Genomic DNA, 6000 nt, shown 5'->3' on the forward strand with positions numbered 1-6000 from the left:
ATGATATATACAGCCCAGTGATTTCTCTGTCTGTGCCATGTATGGCAGACAGTCACGCAAGGTCTAGACTGATGTCCAGATGGGACGTCTGAGTTGATTGGCTAACCCTCCTTTCACTGTCCAGTTGATGCTGATTGGCCGCCTGCTCAGACACCCTCGTCCAGAGCTGTGTGTGTGTGTGTGTGTGTGTGTGTGTGTGTGTGTGTGTGTGTGTGTGTGTTATGTTTCCTTTCAGTCTCACTATGTATCATATCAGCTCCAGAGTTTCCCCAAACCTTTCATGCTCGCTCAAGATCCAAGAACAAAAAGTACCAGTTTGTTTGTGTATTGAGGTGTTGCCATGACAACTGCCCAACCTTTGACCCTCACCTCCATCAAACGTCAGTGTTCCACACCTGTTGCCTTTCTGTGGCGCCAACCCCATTGCCTTGGAAACACCCATACACATATTTCCGGGGCGGTCTGAGGCCAGTGAGTGGCTGTGGAATTCTTCTGATCCTAGCATGCAATCTGATCATTATGCCATGGAGACAATCAAGGGCAGCATGTTTAGTCAGGACTATTTACACACACACACACACAGACACACACACACACACACACAGACTTACACACTATTCAGGATCAGGATCTTTTAGCTTGTTTATCCTGATTGCACCCCTGAATGTTCTTGTATTCACAGTATTTGTACATGGACCATGGCAATGCTGTTTACAGTGCTTTTACAACTCATACTACTGGCCACTGAACAGGTCCATAGGAGTTATGGGCAGTTACAGCATGCACTTTGACATCATTTGTCAAAGGATCACAGAGAGCATCTCAAACGCCTTCCTGAAATGTCTGTATGACATGTATGTCAAACGTGTTGGGAAGCTTCCTGCCGCATTCTGATTGGCAGGAGACGTTGAGCTCATCCTTTCATCAGAGGATGAACACATGGCTCATCCAACACAGACGCAGGCCAGGTTGAAAGGATGGATTAGAGGGAAGAGGGGGATAGATGAAAGACAGGATGGATGCGCTGAGCAAGGGAGGAAAGATGAAAGAGTGGATGATGGAATGAGTGAAGGTCAAGAGAGAAAGAGCAAAGGATTGATGTGATACAGCTTGTTTTCATAAGGCTGATGCACGCTGACTGCTCCGTGTGTGTGCATGTGGACATTAAAGTGTGTTTGTGTGTGTGTGTGCTGGCAGTAAAATAACTATTGATCTCAGGGTGTATCCAAGGACCTCGTTTCCCACTAGATCTTGCCCTTGCCTGACACACACACACACACACACACACCCACACGCTCACACTTTTCACTTTTCTTTTCTTCATCTCAGTCCTGTCTGTATCTCATATTAAATAAAAGCAGTTGCAGCCCGTCCGTCTGTCTGTCTTCCCTCTTTCTATGTTATATTTTTTTTTAAATCTCACTTCTTTAGTTTCTCTCTCTCCTTCTCTCAGGGCTCTGTTATCGTGTGAGCACATGTTGCACAAATGGTGTTTTCCTGAAATGCACAGAGGTTTTTCCCTCTTATGTGGCTGTTTGGTATTTTGGTGACTTGCCATACGCCGCAGTGGGAGAAGAGGCTCAGTGGGGTGTCACTGGTACGTTACAGTTTTACAGTTTCAGTGTCAAAGTTCACCATGTTTTTCGCTGTCTGCCGCCTGTTTGCTCAGACTGGATCAACCTATGCACGGTTTGCTTCACTTTAATTTGGGGAGGCACACCCACATGTTTTTCTTGTCTGTTTCACTTTTATGATGCATTCTTTGCCCGTTGACAAATCTAATTACACAGGGAAAAAAAATCCTCTGATTATGGCCAAGAAGGCAGAGTGAAGATTAATGTTTGATTCCTATCAGCATCTGTCATCCACAACAGCTGATTAACTCTCTTTACAGTCAGTTGAAGGCAGCAGGTATGTGTTAAATCTGAAGTCTGTAATTTGAATGATGTGTGCTGTCAAGCTGTGATTATGCATGCTAGATCCACTGTGGTTACCTTGATTAAGTCTTGTGCAACCAGCAAACTTCTTCACTCCTAAACACATCTCACCTTTAACACCATCATCCCACAAATTCTGATTCTGACAACTTGGACTGAGCTTATGTTTGTGCAACTGGGTACTGGACTTTTTAACAAAAAGGCCCCACTCCATGAGAATCCACAACATCTCATCCTCCCCCATCGTCTTCAGCACTGGTTCTCCGCAGGGATGCATCCTGAGCCCCCTAATGTACAGATTTCAGACATATGACTTGCAGCCTAGCAATCGCACTGTGTAGTTCGGCAACAGCATCATTGACAGCAATTAGTCCACGTACAGGCTGGAAGTGGAAAGACTAGAGGCCTGGTACAACGTAAACAGCTTCTCCATGGGTGTAAAGAAAACAAAGGAGATAATTGTGGACTGTAGGAAGACCGGCACCATTTCCCCTCCCCTCCACATCAGAGGAGCAGCTGTCGAGATGGTCTCCTGCTTTCAATACCTGTGGGTGCACGTCTCAGATAACCTCGGCTGGACCATCAATGCAGCCATCATAGTGAAGAGGGCCCATCAACACCTTAACTTTTTGAGGAAGCCGAAGAGCGCTGGCCTTGACAATTCAGTCCTCACTTCCTTCTACAGGTCTGTGGTGGTTCCTACATCACCGTGTGGTCTGTTAACTGCTCTGCTGTGGACAGACCGTCACTGCAGCAGGTGGTAAAGGCTGCACAGAAGATCACTGGCAGCAGTCTACTACTATCAGTGTTATTTACATCAGCAGGCGCAGGAAAAAAAAGCTTCCTGCATCATGAGGGACTCTACCCACCCTGCAACTGGCCTGTTTGCCGCCCTCCCATCAGGCAGGAGGCTACACAGGATCAGCACGAGAACCACCACCAGGCTGAAGAACAGCCTCTTCGCTGATGCTGTGAGACTGATGAATTCTGCATCTCTCAATTATTATTATTATTATATTAATTCCCTTTCATATATAACATGTTCTGGAATGACAATAACAATATCCTTATCCTTAAATTACCACAGTTAAGTTATTATGTGCAAGGACAGTGATGTCTTTAGGTCATGTCGGACACATGTTTCCATGGAAATTCATAAGACAATTTTAACACCTCTTTCCTCTGTACACTGAAATCCCTCAGGGGCCTGCATGCCATGACTGTAACCTGCTCCAAACACACCCTGTGATAATGTATGATAATAGATTCTTTGAAATCTCACCTGGTTTCCATGTGCACAACACGCCTGCAGCCACAAAAAGCTCCACCACTCCTTCACTACACTGTGTATTTGCCTGCACTTTGTACCCTGCGCGTTACAGTAATTCACAAAAACACAACCCTCTGTTTTACTCTGCTACATTTGCTTTTCAGCTCTGGAAAACAAAAAGTCAGGAACAGAAGACCAGATGATAAAGAACAGTGAAAACAGCAGCCGAGAGTCAGGTATCATGCCATCTCCGGCCTCGAGGACAGAAAGTGGGAGCGAGACAGAGAAAGACGAGGGGCAGTTTGCTACAGCTAGACAGGCAGAATGTGGGAGCACTCAGGGGCCTGCTCTAAATCACCAGTAGCTGTGACAGCATGGGGAGGAAAAGAGGGTTAAAAAAAGAGCGCAAGAGAGAGGAAATGGGATGGAGATGTGTGATGAGAGGTACAAAGCGAGGGAGGCTGATAACTGGTGCCAAACAGCTGTGAGTGTATTACTCTGATTATGTGTGTGTATCTGGGCCTGTGCCTCTATCTGTGCTTCTGTCTGTCTGTGGCTAACCTTAGTAACTTACACTAGAAATGTTGTACTATTACCAACATAACAAAAGCCAACCAGCCTGCATCTAGTCCGTTACAATGCAGATATGATGGATTTTAAACAGAGTGATGAGCTGCTCTACTTGTTTTACTGAATACCCTTCAGTAAAATGAACCAATAATTCCACACAGTTGTAGATGGGCAGTGAAAACAGGCTGTCTGACTGCAAGCTCAGACGTGCGAGCCCTCTCACTCTGTATCCTCATTGCGTGTGGCTGCAAGGTCACAGGGCTAGACAGCCAGCTACACACACACGCATGCACACACACACACAAACACATTAACTGATCATGCCGCCAGAGAGGGGATTAGGCTGAGAAGCCGACAGGGTTAGGAGGGTTAGGGTAAAGTCTGTTTGTGTGTGATTGCGTGTGGGTGTGTGTGCACAGGAGGCGGGAGTACCGCATACTGTCATGGCAAGCAGAATTAGAATTAAAACTGATTTCCAATTTACTTTCTCAAGAGCGAGGCAGCAGCTGCACATGGAAGGAGGTGATTTCAGAAGCAGCCACAAGCACATCCATATAGCCTATTTTCTTTTGAATTTGGCAAATATAAAACAATCTAAAATGCTTGTGGAAAGTTGTTCAGTTGTAAAATGACAACCAACGGTATTTCGCAAGCCGTGCGAGTCATGAACTTTTGCTGATCCCAGAGGGAGAATTCATTGTGAAGCTTGGCTTCTTCCACATGGAGATTCAAGCGTAGGAGTACACAGAGGAACAGTTGTATGGATTTGGTATCTTGCTCAAGTACTTCTCAATGACACTTGAAATTGAAATATTCTGGGAGATTGTATTTCCCTCTGCCTGAATATGAAATTAATTCACATTAATTGCACCCACATGTCATATTCAGATGAGAAAATTATATTTATTATCTATTTTCTATTATCTGCTATGTAATTTACTGACTCAACAAATGGTGAAATTTGAGACAGAGGGAGGAGCAGCTGTGACAACAGAGCGAGCACAAAGAGAAACCACTCAGGTATGCTGACCTCTCCTCCTTCTTTTTCTCTGCACTTTTTGTTTTATCTCGTGATGAATTCCTATCCCAACTTTCCCACAATCCCTCTACTCATCCCACTCATTCTCCCCCAAATCATCCTCTTCCTCTGCTTCACTTCTCTTCTCCACCTCCTTCCTCCCAGAGAGAGGTGGGGATATTAGTGTCAGCTGAGATCTGCTCTTGGATCAGTTGAGGAGATCATAGGCTCCATAAAGTGCCAGTGACACAGCAGAGAGTCTCGTGTGAGGCTGGCGCAACAGATGGAAGCACTCCTTAGTTGGCGTGGAGTCATGTTTTTCACACAAACACACACACTCATCTGTGCACAGAGGCACGCACACACTGTAGATATGAAGAGGCGCTGTGGCACTTCTATTGGAGTGCATCACACTAATATGCAGGCAGACACATGTGCTTACACACCCAACCCACATGTGTACACCCACAGACAGACATATACACACAGAGCCTCTCATCTTTCCATGCAGGCGTTAGATGTATGTGGGGTGTGTATTTTTTCACATGGTATCTGCTGGTATTCTTTTTCTAAGCCACTGGCAGCCTGGTGTGTTCAATTACACTGTCGATTTATTTCCCTTCCCACACAGCAGTCTCTGATCTCACCCTTTGGCTCCTATGCAGCTCAACATATGATAGCACTCCACTGGGGGGTGGAGGCTGGAGGCTATTTTAGAAAGGATGAGAGGTTGGGTAAAAGCAGGCACAGAAAGCTCAGAGAAAATGTAATGGGACAACAATTGACCAAATTGTCCAAGATTGAAGGCCGAAGGTGGCTAAAGATGATGTTTATCTAGTCTAGAAGCTTTGGTTTCTACAGAGAAAGCAATAAGTAGAAGCTATCTAGTAGCTGCTGCTTTTAAATTTAATTGGGTTGTAAATCTGTCCAGTTTCACTTTGTTCTGATAGTTCTAATGCTAACCCTTCCGCAGAGTTAGAGCAGAGATGAGATGAGAAAGCACTCCTTCCTGTCTTTGATACCATTAAACAATTTTCTCTCCCTTTATCTCTTTCCAAAACACATCATCCCACTTGTCCATCTCCTGATAAAGGGGTAGATCGACGAAAAGAATGACTAATATTGCACAGAGGGATACGACACAGACACAGATACAGTACATGTACACACATTCACTAAGTGCTCATTTGTTCAGTCTCCTTTGT

The sequence above is a fragment of the Chelmon rostratus genome, chromosome 7, assembly GCF_017976325.1.
Source record: "Chelmon rostratus isolate fCheRos1 chromosome 7, fCheRos1.pri, whole genome shotgun sequence".
In the NCBI taxonomy this organism is placed as follows: Eukaryota; Metazoa; Chordata; class Actinopteri; order Chaetodontiformes; family Chaetodontidae; genus Chelmon; species Chelmon rostratus.